The following is a 14,988-nucleotide window of genomic DNA, read 5'->3' on the forward strand; positions in this document are numbered from 1 at the left end:
AGCCCAGGAACTGTAGACCCCGAGCCTTGTCTCATATCAGATCTTTGGCTGGTGTTCTCATTCCTTCATTCAGTAGTTACCTGGGAAGTGACCACCTTCTCACCCTCTCTGTGGCTCTCTAGGGATTCTGGTAATGTCACTGTCAGGCTTCTGATGTACCCACATTTATAGTCATGGGCTCTTTGCAGTTTGGGTGTAGATGGGTACCTCGTGCACACTTGGGATATACTCTCCAGTTTATAAACTCAATGATGATGGCTGAAAATAGATTAATGGCAGGTAGGTCTGATGCAAAGGTGATCCCTTGATCTAGACTCAAATCTCTAAGGCAAGGACTTGCAGGGAGAAGGTGGTAAGGTGGAGGTTTCTTACACAGCATCCTTTCTCTGCCTACAGATCCAGTTCCTGATTTGATGGTGAGTAAACGTGAGTTTGCGGAGTTTTTTTGGCAAACGTCTCAGCTGTGTAAGGATTTGTTGAGCCAAATTCAGTGTTGCTGTTCAGCTCGGTAGTCGTCCAAAATGGGTGCAAAACACTGCCAAAGCAGAAGTATAGAATTTATTTACTTGTCCTGCCATGATGTGAAAGGAAACGGATGATTATGAACCTAGAAATAATAATGGGAATAAATGAGTCACAGTTGAAAATTGGATTGAAATGCTTGGGAGGATTTTTTTCCCCAGTGATTCAATTTTTTATTTTTATTTTTGGCCGTGTTTGTTTGTGCAAAGAAAGCTGCTTTCTGATGATCCAGGTTGTTTTGTATTAGCAAGGTGCTCATCAGAAGTTGCAGAAGAAATCAGATTGTCTTTCAGTTGTAATCCATGGTGCAAGTTGTTTTTGCTGTTTCCGCAAACTGTCCAGTCAGCATCTTTGCCAAAGCATATAGGGGCATTTACTTTCCACGTGGTTCCCCTCCCTGCCCTGAGCAGCAGTGGCATCACCAAATAATCTTTAGGTTTTAAAACACTAGTTTTATAACTCAGGTAGCTGCTTCTTGTTTATCCCTGAACTACTTCCCATGGGAGTACACAAGTAAATGCTGAGTAACTAAGTCATTGCTTGCATGTGTCTCATAAAGCCAAATGTGTTCTCATGTAGGGGGTGATTTGAGTCATTATAATGTATGTTTCCCTGGTCCTTCATATGTTTTGTATGATGTACTGTGGACTTTATGGTGAGATCTGTTTTGTTACAATTTGCACAGCTAAAAGGAGCACATTATTCCTATTACTTTTTTCTTTTAATAAATCCCCTGGTTGATGTGTGATGTACACATGACAGTTTGGCAAGTGGTGGCGAATATGTCACTAAATTCTGGCTGCATATTTAGGAAAGGTTCAGGCTTTCATGGAGCTTAGCAAGCTGTCTTGAAATTACAAGTCAGTTATTGGTGTATCTTTTTTGTGCATAGTCACCATTTGTTTTCAATTAGGGATAACTTTTTCCAAAGCTGATTTCATTCCAAGCAGTGCCTAAGCATGAGGTCAGTGAGGAGAAATGATTTATTGGGCAGGTTTTATCTTTCCAGTGGTTAATTTATCACTTCTGTAAATAAAAGATAATCTGGACTCTGCGTTCTTTTATATTTCATTGTTAAACTCCAGTCATGCCAAAGAGTAGCGATGGGTAAGATATTTTGCAGTCCTGTATAGCAAAAAAATTGCCAAGTGATAATCCCATTTTTATTCCAGATGGATGAGGTGATCCATTTTGCATCCACCATAATTACAGTTTATGAAGCAGCCAACTCAATACACAAGCTGCCATCTGCACTTCATCAGTTTCTTTTATAACAAGGAACAAAGTTTTAGCTGTCAGTGGTAGAGATGATGTGTGTTTTGATTGATTGTATATTTTAAAAGTATAAATCCAAAAGTCAACATGTCCTTCTGTTCTTGTGTGCACTTTCTTCCTCCTTCCTCCTTGGAAGATCAGTTGGCTTCAGTTTGGGGGCTTTTTTGCTGTCATACCACAAAAGAAGCTGTACTGGGTTTTTTTCACAGAAAAGGGGCACCCACAGGAAAGGAGCAAATGGTTCACAGGGAAAAAGCATAAAAGGTGCATAAGTTAAAAGCATCGTCCCTGTCTGGAGGCTTTTCAGGACAAATCTGGGTTGGTGATGGAATAGAGTAAAAACATTTAATATACACCCTCCATTGGAGTCTGGCAGTTTCTTCTTCATAGGAGGTCATAATTCCAACATCTACTGCACATTTTTCCATGTGTTTCACTGCTACTGTGGTTATCCATCTCAGACTCCTTTCCTCTTTGGGGCAGCTGTGCCACAGCCTCCCAAGACACCAGTGACCACAAAGGATTTGGAGGCAGCAGACCTGTGTGTTCTGTTTCTGCACAGTTTAGTAAACTCACTGGCAGTGGTTTCTTACCTTTTCCTGGTTTGGCAATCATAGGGACACCTCACCTAAGCATGACGTTTGCCAAAGTTGATAGGAAGATTTGGTCCCGAGGTCAGCATTATGAAAAAAGAATGAGGATGGGGAGGAGTGAAGGAATATGCTGCTTACAACTTCCTTTATATCCCTAACTGCTCGAAACTTTAATTCTGCTGATTAACAGTGGATATTAAAACCTGTTTTGAAGCAGCTGTTCTGTTCCAACACGTTTTACACTCTAATAATCAGAAAGGGTCCCTACTGCTTTTAAAAAGTGTTACTGAAAAGTAGCCACACAAAGTTAGAGGTGTTGAAATAGAGTGTGATGTGGGGTTTTGTGTGTTGATGCACGATTTGCTTCAGAAATCTATTTCAAAAATAAATTGAGACCCAACACTTTGATATTGTTCAAATGGTCTACATCAGATAATTTTTATCTTTATTGATTGGCATACACAGCTTTTCCCCCTCTAGTTGTCTAAAATGTTTTGATGAAGGAAAATCCATTTTATCTAAGTCTTCCACAAGGAAGAGGGTAGTTTTTGTTTATTGTTTGAAATGAGTTTTATCAAGGAGTGACTAGAGAAACTTATATGTTTTTCAAACAGACATATAAGGTGTATTTTCTGTGTTACATGATATAAACTATCTTAACTGTTCAAGTTAACCTAGTCCTACCTAAGAGAATTAACGTGTAATCTGAGTGCTCTGTGGTGAATTTTGTTGGAACAGTAGTCTCTGAAGATGGACCTCTTTTGCTAGTGATGCCTCTGGATTTGAAAGAGTGAATTTTGCCAGAATTTTACACTGATGAAAGACGTGAATTCCATGTAGTCACTTTTCTACAGTGGCACCAGGGCTTTTCTTCAGCCAGATGTATGTGAGAAAGGACATCACACCAGGCTGGAAAGTGACTGGGATAGAGATGCCTTTGTGCTTACATTGGTAGGTGAGTTCAACTTGTTGTGTCATAATGGTAAAACTTCTGTACAGACAAAGTCTTGTTTTCCCACTGTAAAGTCAACTTACAGTTCATCATACACTATTTCATGTCTGTGAGTCTTAATGCAGTAAATTCTTTAAAAAAAAAAGGACATTTTTACATTTAAGGGAGGAAACAGAAAAGGGCTAGAGCCTGAAGAAATCTTTCTGATTTCTTCATCACTGAAGAAATTCCCCTTCATCATCACTGAGGGAGAAAAAGTGCCCACAAACCACATTAAAGGCGGCCTGTTCTGCTGATAATACCTCATTCTGCATCTCGTTTGTCCTGCTGGTCAGGGGACTCTTGGTTACCTTTGTATGAACTTTTGGGTTCTGGCATGATTGGTCATTTTGCTACATTCCTGGTCTGTTTAACACTCTTAGATAAACGACCCCAAATGACTCCTGTCTTCTGGACCTGTCCACTATTATTAGCAAGGTTCCATGAGAAATACAGGGACTGATGCATTAAGCGAGTCTTTCAGTAAACACAAGTTATCGGAAAGTCCTGTTTTAGCAGCAGAGAGTACAGCATGTCTAGGACTGATGCTTGAGTTAGCTGTACTAGTATTTCTAAATTAACAAAGTATTCACTGTGTTAATACTGTTTTATCAGGCAGCTGCCTTTGAGATGATTACGTGAAAGGAAAAAATTCTGTAAGGTTTTTTTTTTTTTTGAGTGCAGGCTTTGTTTTCCAACCCTGTGGTGGTGATAGATTAACTAGTCCTAGCCTGAAGTGTGTATGTGAATGAGAGAGAGCAGGATCTAATGCATGAGTAAGGGTACATTAAGTAATGACCAGCAGACTGCTCCTGCTTATAACATAGCAATAAAATATGAGACATTGGAAATTGTGTCTGCTTGTATTACAGGACCAAACAGAAAGGTCAAATAAGATTTGAATCCAGATTGCAAAAGAGCTAGCACAGAACTACACTTTAACATGCTGTTCTGTGATCATTGTCCCTCCCTTTTTCCCTCCAAATGGCACTTGTCTTATTGTTTGCACTGAAAGCCTATATGCAAGCAGCACACTTGACTTTTCTTGTGTCTAGGTTCCTACAAGGTGGTACAATGCTCAGTGCCCGAGCTGCAGATCAGAAGGCCCCAGGTTTCGTTTTCTGTCCTTATGTGAGTTGGTTTGAGTACCAAACCCAGCCTTACTGCTTGCTGCCTTCTGATTTGTGTTCTGAGGGGTCAGTGATGCTAAGAACCACTTCTGAGAGCTCAGCTGTTACCAGGGGTTTGGTGTCTCTGTTGGTGTTGGAGCCCAAGTTCTGTTGCGAAAATGTTGGGTTATTTTTTCCCCCTCCCATTTCAAGATTCGCTGGTTTGCAAAATAGAGCTTCAGTCTTCATTGTACCCAGGAGTTTGGTGCTTGGCAGAACTACATTAGTAACGTGTTCTGCTTACCTTGTGTGCGTGCCAGGTGGTGTGTTTGTGTTCATGGCATATCTACCTGATCACAGAGTTGGTACAGAGTGTCAGACTTCATGTCCTTAATGGAAATTCCTTACAGAATATCCTCAAACAGCTCAACTTGCCGTTCCATTTACTACCTTCTCCTTGGCTACTTGTCCAGTGCACATATTTAAAAGATTGAGTATTCAACAAAAATTATTATGCCCTTTCAACTGATTCTCTCCCTATTTTAGTGTGGTTCAAAGAAATTTCTGGAGTCAGGGGTAAGTGGGTTTTGCACATGTAGGCAAAGTAATCGTGCCTACAGACAATTCATACAGCTAACTCATCTTTTGTGCACCTGACCCTACAGCAAACATCAGGCTCTAACTGCTCATTGTGTCATAGGTAAAATATGAAGGCCTAGTACAGGATTCTACATGAAAAGGACAAAATATGAGACTGGGTGTAGTTACCTGTCACTTCAATGTCTTTGAAGTCAAGAGCTAAACTGAGGAGCGTGTTTTCAGGTAGATGGGTTTTATCATCCCCCAAGGAAATTATATTATTCACTGTTTAAAGTGGTTATCAGATGTGCTGTAGGATGCTATTGGGATTTCCAAAACAAGCACAAATCCTTAAAACTGCTAACAAATAAAGTTGAGTACAGGTCTCTTAAGCTTCATTGTGTAATATAAGATAGTTGATAGACTGGAGAACAGGATATTCTATATATTCTGTATTTATTCACATATAATACTAAACATGTATTTATTATCTATACACAATGTATATACTGTGCTTATTGGTGTCGTTTCAGCTTTTTGGTTGATGGGATCCTAAGTATGTCATAAAATGGATAAATTAGGACAAATCAATGAGAAATTAAAAAAGTACAGTTAAAAACTGCACACTGTAGGAGAGTCAGCTGTGCTACAAAGGAAAAACAAATCTGGCATGTTCGACTTTTTTTCATATTCCTTATTATGGGTTTGAGGCTTCTTTGATGTGGTTTGGTTTGGGTTTGGTTTGCTTTGCCTTTTTTGGTTGTTGAATTGGTTTTGGTTCGGTTTTTTTGTTTGTTTGGGTGTTTTTAAATTTTTTGTTTTGTTTTTTTTAAAGACTGTGGTTTAGTGTAGATGTCTTATATGCTGCTGGTGCTGTTGGGACAGGTCTGTTCCTAAATATGATAAAATTAAAGGCAACAGTGTAAAATGGTGTTTTCAGAATTGATGGTCTACAGCTGCCTAATTTGTTGTGAAGTCTCTTGCATGAAAACCTCATTTAATGAAGTTTTTCTTTCTTCATCTGTCTGCTTAGTTGCTTTAGCAGAGCTACAAGATGCATTTCTGTGTCAGGCTGCTCAACTCCATCCTAGGTGTAATGCTTACTGGTTAGAGTCCATGTTTTCCCTGATTTCTCTGTTTTCAGTGCCAAAGTGTAAAGCCCTTGTTCTATGAGAAGGAGCAAGATTAATGCTTTTAATTTAATGAGATGTCTTGGATAGAAAGTGCTTATTCTTCTGATGGGAGTACCAAAAGTTTGATGTATATGATTATTTTTTTCTTAATTGAGAGCAGATGAACTCCAAATCAAAGAGCATGAAATGAAAGTCCTGATCTTTCCGTAGTAAACTTTATGTGAACAGGGGTCCCAATGACCAAATTTCCTTCAGCTTCATCGGTGATGTTTTATGTAAGCTGTTGAACGATGAAATTTTATTAATTGTAGCTGATATGCTTGTAACCAGATATTTTTGGGAATTTGTGTGGAAGAAAGGCTTTTTCATAGGCACCTGAGACTTGATCTGAAATGAGGCCTTTGGACAGGCCAGCATCTCTCAAAAACAAGGATCTTCTGAGGACAGTGGGGGTGTGGAAGGCATGGAAGTGCACCTGCCAAAGGGGATGTGGAAGTGAGGTCCACCAGAATTATCTCTGGTAGATAATAAGATTAAGCATCTGAAAGAAATAGTAATGATGAATAGGCAAGGTTGCTTCCAGACCAGTGGCACAGGTGAAAAGGTGTAATTGTCAGTTCTCATGGCATTTTGTCTCAGGTGAGTTAATGTAAGAGATAAGTTGTATGTAACTCTGAGGGCTGCTCTTAAAAATCCGACTAAATTTGCAAGTCAGGCTCTGAACATTAAATCTGTTGTTCCTGATTTATCTGAGTAACTTAATCCCTCTTCTGCAAAGCACTGAGATTTGGGTTTGTTTTATGATGTTACAGTTTTTAGCTGTGCACTCTGGTAGTGGGAGGTGAGCCTCCAGCCCTACAGAGGTGAATATGCTCCAGTGAGAACTAAAAGAAGAATGTTACCAATTTTGTTCCTGATCTGTTTATTTTTGAATATATTGCCAGTTATAGGTGAGGCATCAGCGGAGAACTGAGGATTTAAGACTCTGGTTATGTTCTAGGCTTTGGGAACAGGATGTGGTATAGCTTCCAAAAAGAATTATGTGCAATCCTAGGCAAAGCTCTTAGGGTGTGAATGTTTGTTCTTATGTGATTTAGGGATGCTCTGACTTTGTGCTGTCCTATTGCAGGTGTGGGTTATTCCAGAGAGAATTACAAACCCTTGTTCAAGTAACGATGGTGGGGAAATGTGAAAGCACAACCTGCAGCCTGAGCGTGAGGTAAAAGAATGGGATCACTGCAGCTTTTGTCATTTCCCCTCAGCAACAGTCATTTTTCTGGAACATGTGTCAGCAGGAGAAAGAAGGGGTCTCTTGGAATTCTGTTTTTCTTTTACAGAGTATACCAGGTGTTTGACACTTGCAAACCTGGAGCAATTGAGGTTCTCTAGTGGGGAACAGGAGACTGTCCTGGCCAATATTATCGTAGGTTTGGATATTTCAAACAGAATCAAAATGCAAAGGGATTGCCCCACTTGCCCAAAGCAAGTTTAAATTTAAATGTCTTCTTTCATTCAGCCCCCTCCTTCTTGAGTACTTCACTTGCTGATGTTCTGTTTCTTTTTCCTATCTTTTTGGGAACTACACTCAGTTTTCACGAGTATGTTTTAGTGCTTTCCACTGTCATAAAAGAGAGGCTGGTTTACAAATTGGACCACCCAAGTGTGCACTGTTATGTCAGATAGGATGGTGTGGGAGGTCTGGGCTTGCTGCTTTTATTTATTTATTTATTTATAGCGTTGGAGGTGAGTATAGTTCCCAGGAGATTGCCAAAGCTCTGTGGAATGGGGAGTTTATTTCAATTCACCTCCAGCTAATGGATGTAAGCCCAAGAGCTTCATTTGCTTTTGATCCAACTGTGACTCCAGTTATTTTTCTTTCAGTCTAGGAATTTTTTTTTAAGGCGGCTCCGTGACAATGGTACCTCTGTTACATTCTAACAGGGCATGCCAATAATTCCATTATTCAGATGCACAAAAGAGACTTTTCAAGAAAAGTAGTTATTGAAGTAGAAGTCAGTGTAGGTGTGCAGAAACCCCAACTGCAGAGGCATTGTAGTCTCCTGAATGGTGACGTCCCTTGTCTCCCCGTGCTTCTGTTCAGGATCCGTGACCTTTATTGAGTTTGACCCCAGCACTCTTGAAAACAAGCTGGAGAGTCTCTCATCTGCTGCTGCTGTTTGTTGCATCCTTAAACTTATGTTTTGTTTTGTTTTCTAAATTTCAGTTGTTCCAGAAAAAGAGAGGGGCACAGAGAATGAGGCACTGTATATCCTAGTGACTAGTAGGGTGTGTGTAAGTCCACCCGACTTAAACTGTATTAATTGTGCAAAGGTTGTCATAACCTTAGTCACAGGACATCCCTCTTGTCTCAGAAAAGGAAGCATCTGTAAGAGGCAGTCACTCTGGTTAGTTACTAAACTGCACCCAAAAATTTATGCTGTAAGGCTCAATACAACGTATCTGGTAGCAATCCCACCAAGGCTCTTGCAAGATCAGAAGAGAACCTCAACCAAACCCTTACAGTCACTATGTACCACCTCCCAGGCTACCCAGCAGTTTGGACACTAGTTCTCTGCTGGAAGAAAAGGGTCTCATATTCCTGTTTGTGCTGGTGCAGTGTCTAGAGAAAAGGCAAGTATTTGCAAAAAGAGCTGCAATGAATGATGACTCCAAGTGTGGCCATAGCAGTCATCTGGAGAGCAACCACCCACCTAAATATTGACATTTGGTGTGCATTCTAAGCCATAGGGTGTTTGCACAGAGATGGTGTATGTCCTATGGGAAACCCTGCTCCTTCTGTAGCAATGACTGAAAACCAGGTGGGTCATGCTACAGTGTCTGGAATTTCAAGAGACACATGAGTTTTGTCACCTAAAATACTCCCCTGATAACATCTAGAGCTGTAAGGGAAGGGTTATAAAGGAAGAAAGAGAGTTGAAGATGGAGGAGGACTCTTCTAGGGACAGAGCTCTTACTAGTCTGATGAATGAGTTGGATAACTTGAGGGCAGTACTGAAAGCATTGCCTCTGCTGTCAGGTGTTGGTCCTCAGGAGGACACAGAATAATGTATTTTACTTCTCACTTCCCTGGTGAGGAGTGGCCACTCATCCTTTCTTTCTCTTCTCTCTGCTCCCTGTATAGTAGTCTCTTTCCAAAGGCAGTATGTTTAATGTGGAATGTTTGAGAAGCCCATGCCAGATCTGACTTGGAAACATTACCTGTTCTCCTTCACATAAGAAGAAATTTTACTATTTATACCCAACTACCTTCTTTTTCCATGCTTTGGATGAGTCTGATTCCATTCTCTCTGCTTTTTAAAGATGTTATCCTTAAAACTGGCTATTTTGCTTCATTTCAGAGAGAGATTCCACAGGAGGAGATTATAAACATGCAAGCACATATATGCTTAAATTTATACATGTATGTCTGACTGAAGATACAGGGACAACTTTGTGTCACATATCCTCAGGACTGTTTTTTAACTCTGAGCTTGCAGGAAATGCATATACTTTTACAAGGACACAGCTGACACTTATCAGAGAGCAAAATTATTACCACATAGATGTCCATCTGCACAGATGCAGGTAGTTAGCACTACGAAACTAAATAAGCTGAATTTGTGTTCTCACCTGTTCATGTCTTAAGTGGTGTCTAAGCTGAGAAGACACTTCTCTCACCTCTTACAGCTTCTTCTCTGTTCATTCACCAGACATCCTCCCAAAAGAAACCTCTATGTGGGGAGGAAATAATGCATACTTGGACCTTGACTCTCCAAAAGTCAGTAAGAATTTGCACAGACCTGAGCAATAGGAACCACCTTGCTGAAACCACAGTTTAGAAATGTCCTCAGGAATCTGCAATGAGCTAATACGTGTTCTGTGGTGTGAAAGTGTTCTGTGGTGTGAGGCAATTGCACGATTTTTCTTTTCTTAAAATGGGAACCAAAAAAAAATAATCATTAACAATGGTTTATTCCCATTACAGCCATTATCTAAAGTGGTACTATGGTACTATCAGCTGTGACTGTAACAATCTGGTCTTTTCTAAGCTGACTAATCCACCTGCTTTTCAGACTTCAGGATCTGTAAGTAGTAGAGCTTGGACTTAGCCTGATTATTGTTTTCCAAAGTCTTGTTAATCAGTTAGCATAAGGACAACCTGGTGGTCTTTGTGGCACTAAATGATGCCACGGGATATGGCACCTCAACACTGCTGGTGTCTAAAATGGAGCTGGCTTTTGTGACCATGTCATTCAGAACATTATGGGGTACCAACTGGAAAGCTTGTTCATTGTTGAAGCTCTTGAGTATTTCTGTGAAAATACTTTGGTCTTTTGTTTAATGCAACTGAAGTACAGTTCCTCAGCAAGTTCTGGTATGCAGCCACTGAAACTATGGCTACTGTCACTGGACACTGTCCAAATAGTTTGGAAGCTTCATGTTCTTGGCGACTTGGGAAACTCCCTCCATCAGGCTTAGATGGTGTTCTTGGTGCACTTCTGGGAAGGACTGATATCAGATGTGTAGACTGGTGTGTTGAGCTGCTCTGTGGAATTAAGCAACCTGAGCTGCTGTGTCAGATAATACATCTAGATTATTGCATCTCCATCTGCATTTAACTGTGCAAGGTTCCCCTCATGCTGAGGGGAACTTTGGGGTCTGTGTTGATGTCTCACTGAAGGAGGAACAAGTTACCTTGTTGTAAATGGTGACAGTTGGAGAAGTTTTTGCTGTGGAACCCAAAACCTGACTCTGTTCTTGGACTTCTGGGCACTGTGAAGTTCAATTAAAGGACTTCTGGAAGAGTCATTTTGCACCCTTGATGCCTCTTTCATGGGAGGCGGAGACAGAATTTGCCACACAATGGACAAGAATTTTCAACATTTTGGACTTCCCCTCTGAGAGTGACAAACATCAGGGGTGAGATCTATGCTGACTGGTTCCTCAGTGTTAAGCTAAGTGACCTTTCTTTACTCTGCAAACACTTTGGGCATCATGCATATTTTGATTTCAGAGTATTGGAGTTCAGAGACAATAGTATCTTTTATGGGGTCCATAGGATTTACTGAGATTGTTGCTACTGGCTTGCAAAGCTGCTGTTATCCTATTTCTCAGATATTTCTGGGATCACTGTCTTAGCATTAAGCATAGTCACCAGCTGAGTTAGAAATTGGTAACACCTGAGTACACAGAAGGCAGGGAAACCATGAAATGGAAGAAAATGTCAAGGCCCCAATCCTTCTTAGTCTAGGATGTAAGCCAGTTTCAATGGGGGTCTTGTTTGGCGAGAGAGGTGCTTACAGGATCAAGTCCTGAGCTGTCCAAGAGCATGTGCAAAGCTTTGAAGGGGCACTGTTTCAGGCTGTTCTGTTCCAGGGTAGCAACATGTTGTGTGATTGTACTCCAGGCTCCAATGGGAGTGTGTATTACAAGGATAAAACTACCTGCAGCACTTGGGGTGAGTACCTAGGCCTACGGTGTGTGAGGCAGAGCAAACATCCCCTTTGTCCAAGCAAAACATGTCAATCAGTTTAAACATTTTTGAAAATAAAACAATCCCTTTTCTTCACGTAGCCTTCTATGCAGGAGTTCAGAGCAGCAGCGTTGGCTGGAGACATTATGGCTACACAGTGCACAAGCCATGGCATGAAGCAACATGTTCACTGAAGTTTGGGGAACAGTGGAGGTAGTAAGTAGGAAGCTTTGTTAGGACTATGGATCTAAACCCCGTGGCTGGTTCTGCCACAGCCCTGGAATCTCCTGGTAGATGCCCTGGGCAGTGTGGTGTGATGAGCTCCCCTTTGCTCTCCTCGAGGGGCTGTATGAGGAGATGGGTGTTGGCCACAGCTCAGCCCTGATAGAACACTCCTGCTTTCAACCACCTGAGCCTGGCCCAGGTCAATGTTGCTTATTTCAGGTCTGTCTGCAGGGCCCCAAATGCAAAAACCCTAAAAAGGTTGATTTGTTACTGTCCTTAGACCTGTAGTCTAATTCTGCTCTGATCTTTTGGCAATTGTAGAGCAACTGGAAATATTGGAGAAGAACTGCATCTTCTCATGACAAACAAGGGTGCACAAAGATTAGTTTTATCAGTGTCATTAACTCTGTTTCCTTGCATCAAAAGGGCAGCAGACAGATCTGTTTTGCATGTTGGTGAAATAGCCCCATCCTGTAAGGCTCGGGGCTTGGCATGTCCTGTCACGTCTCATCCATGTCTCTTGGGCACTTCAGAAGTGCCCATGTCTTAGCAGGATCAAGCCCTTGCTTTCTGATGAGGGGAAAATAGAGCTTCACTTGAGACCAGCGGGGATGATAGTTGTTTGTTATCATGTGCTTTATTTGAGTGGTCTCTCCACTGGCTCCAGCTCTGGATCAGACCCTCTTGGAGTCTCAGTGAGATGCACCTGCTGTGTATGTAGGTGCCAGAAATACTCTTTGGACTGAAGGGAATTTCACTTTGGGTGAAACTACGTGATATGTGTATTCTCTGGCAATAAACCCCACAGTTAATCAGCCCTTTCCTCCCCCTGTGGTTCCAGTGGGTGGATGTTTGGCAGCAGGCTGTGTTTTACACGCCCCTCCATTTCAGCCCTGACCCCTGTAAGTTAGTGGGAGTTACAGCACTTTGGGATTGAGTTGTTATTGTCTAGCTGGACACATTGATTGGTTTTTCTTGGACTCTTAATCAACTGCAACGTTTGATGTGGAGATGCCTTAAGTTTGCTTTGAAAAAATGGATGTTTTGAATTACCTATTATCTTGTACAAAGTGAAACTATTTGCCCAACCCCATGGTTGCCTTAGAGACTTGTTGCAAACAACAGATAGAAGCATGAGCTTAATATGAGGAATGTCCAAAGGACAAGTATGTGAGTGTTGAAAACAGAAAAATGAAACAACATCATTGCAACATCTGTCAGAGTAGGAGACTATTTGAAATACTTCAATTTTATTGTATACTGCTTACAGGCCTCTGGAACCTTAGGTCAGCACCTGGCATTTGTATTTCTTCCTGAAGGCCTTTGAGTGTTTCAGTCAACATTTAATCCATCTCTTCCCCTCTGAGCCCCCAAACCGTCTTGTTTGAAGGCAGGAAAAATCTGCTTGTTTCAGACAACATGGAAAAGAATTCATTCTTAGCATTTGGGAAATAGAAACTCAAACCCCGAAGTTCTGTCTTTGGGTTTTATACGAAATCATGGGTTCTGTAGCATTTACCTACTGTAAAGGCTTCTGCATTTATCATAGTTTTAGTAGTTTATTATTAGTAGGTAAAAATTAAAGGTCAAAGTTGTTGCTAAGCTTTCATTTATAAAACAGTTAAAGGTGGTTGTCCAGTATTTTCTAGATGTTTATGGAAACATAGTTTGTTATATAGGCTTATAAGCCAATTACTAAAACATCTGTGAATCGTTTGATACTACACATTGCAAGCAGAATATTAATGGGTACAGCAACAATCCGTGGTCAGCTCAGGATCCCAGTCCTTTAATAAACTTTACCCAGCTGGAGCTTTTATGTTCATGCATTTCCCTACTGCTTCTAGAGGGAATTCCCAACAGAAGCTGGTATCTGCTGGCATGATTCTATTGAAGTGGAACCTTAGGAGTTTCATCCCTTTTGTTGTGCACACGTCTATATGCAGTGGAAAAGAACAGTTTGCAAGGTTAGTGTTTTCTCAAATGCTTAAATAAGAAAAAAATTATGACCTTCAATTTATATGGGAGAGGGCTACCTTGCAGTAACAGAAATAATTGTAGTTAAATTGAATTTAGCTCTATTTTGTAAAGGTCCCAGAAAGGAGGTAATTTTTTTTTTTTTCAAAGCTGTAGCTTGTATAGCATCTAACCTTCTGCTTATTTGACTGTGTATGGAAAAGGTCCATCTTTCTGCTGGGTTCCATGTTTAAAACAGTTGTAGTAGCTGTTACTCTTCACCTAATAACAATCTTGAGATTTTCAATCAAATTTAATTCTGCAGGCTTTTAAAAGCAGGAGGAACCTCATCTTCAGGCAGATCTGGGTGGCATTTTTGAAGCCCACTGTTGAGTCCAGTGAAAGAGAAGCTGTGGGCAGACCACCAGTAAGTACAGGACTATCAGGGTGCCCCTTCCAAGCACAGACAGGGAAAACTTAGAATTTAAAAAAGAAAAAAAAAACATGTCACGGTGGGGATGGTTTGGGCAAAACCTGTGAAAGTGGCTTATCCAGCCAAAATTCCTGTTTCACAGGAAAGGTATACAGCTGAAGCTCCCTAATTTCAGGATCATCACCTGATTACAGTAGCTCAACTTCTTGCATACCATGCTCCTCCTCTTCTGTCCCTACTGAACTTGATGGCCTAATTTCATGTTGTCTGCCTTGTTTTCCTGTCTTTCATTCCATTATAAGTGTAGGTTACATTTCATGACAAAAAGTTTCTGGCCTTTGCTGAGGGAGGAAATCACTAGTTAGACTTGTATCTCAAGACAACTAATTGATATATGTGGAATAATTTCACAGATACTGATGAATATTCTGGTTTATGAGCTTAAAGGCTTTTGAGAGTAATTCACATGATGAATAATTGGTGCCAAACAACATGAGCACAAATAGGACTTTTCTTCCAAGCAATTTTATTTTTCTGAGCTTTTCTGTGTGTGTTAGGGGGAGTGATCTGGTTATTGTTATATGACATGCTAAACTTTCAGAATGAAATAAAGATTTGTTGTGTTGTCAAGGCATCCAGTCAGTAGCTAGGAAATGAGAGCAAACAAAATCAAGTTCTAGAGACAGGAAGTTTTTGTAA

The sequence above is a fragment of the Pipra filicauda genome, unplaced genomic scaffold (genome assembly GCF_003945595.2).
Source record: "Pipra filicauda isolate LSUMZ 115617 unplaced genomic scaffold, ASM394559v2 scaffold104_size2351352_pilon, whole genome shotgun sequence".
In the NCBI taxonomy this organism is placed as follows: domain Eukaryota; kingdom Metazoa; phylum Chordata; class Aves; order Passeriformes; family Pipridae; genus Pipra; species Pipra filicauda.